Source organism: Octopus bimaculoides, chromosome 15 (assembly GCF_001194135.2).
Source record: "Octopus bimaculoides isolate UCB-OBI-ISO-001 chromosome 15, ASM119413v2, whole genome shotgun sequence".
Classification (NCBI taxonomy): Eukaryota; Metazoa; Mollusca; class Cephalopoda; order Octopoda; family Octopodidae; genus Octopus; species Octopus bimaculoides.
In genome coordinates this window covers 44,605,419-44,605,909 of record NC_068995.1, presented here as the reverse complement: position 1 = coordinate 44,605,909, position 491 = coordinate 44,605,419, and the positions used below count along the sequence as shown (strand labels likewise).

Here is a 491-nt window from a genome sequence, read left to right as displayed (position 1 = left end):
ACCTATACACATACATGTATCAATACACACACACACACACACAGCACGAATAAACACATACAACTTTCGCACATAAACATACACAATACACACGCACACTATAGGGTCACACACACACACACACATACACGCCCACACACACCATTCGAACAAGCTCACATCAACTACTACACACAAGAGTTTGCACACGCACACACACACACGATAGCCTCACACACATATACACACGTCTATACGCACGTGCGCACACTCGCCCCCCCCACATACTTACACAAGGCGGCGGGCTGGCAGAAACGTTAACGCGCTGGGCGAAATGTTTAGCGGTATTCGTCTGCCGTTACGTTCTGAGTTCAAATTCCGCCGTGGTCGACTTTGCCTTTCATCCTTTCGGGTCGATAAATTAAGTACCAGTTACGCACTGGGGTCGATGTAATCGACTTAATCCGTTCGTCTGTCCTTGTTTGTCCCCTTTGTGTGTAGCCCCTTGTGGG

The 491-nt window shown here is 48.5% G+C and overlaps 1 protein-coding gene across 1 annotated transcript in view; it reads left to right on the top strand.

Annotated features, from left to right (window-relative positions):
* The window catches only part of LOC106878454 (uncharacterized), an 11,934-nt gene that overhangs the window by 7,437 nt on the left and 4,006 nt on the right, over window positions 1-491 (top strand). The gene's annotated exons all lie outside the window — the stretch shown is intronic.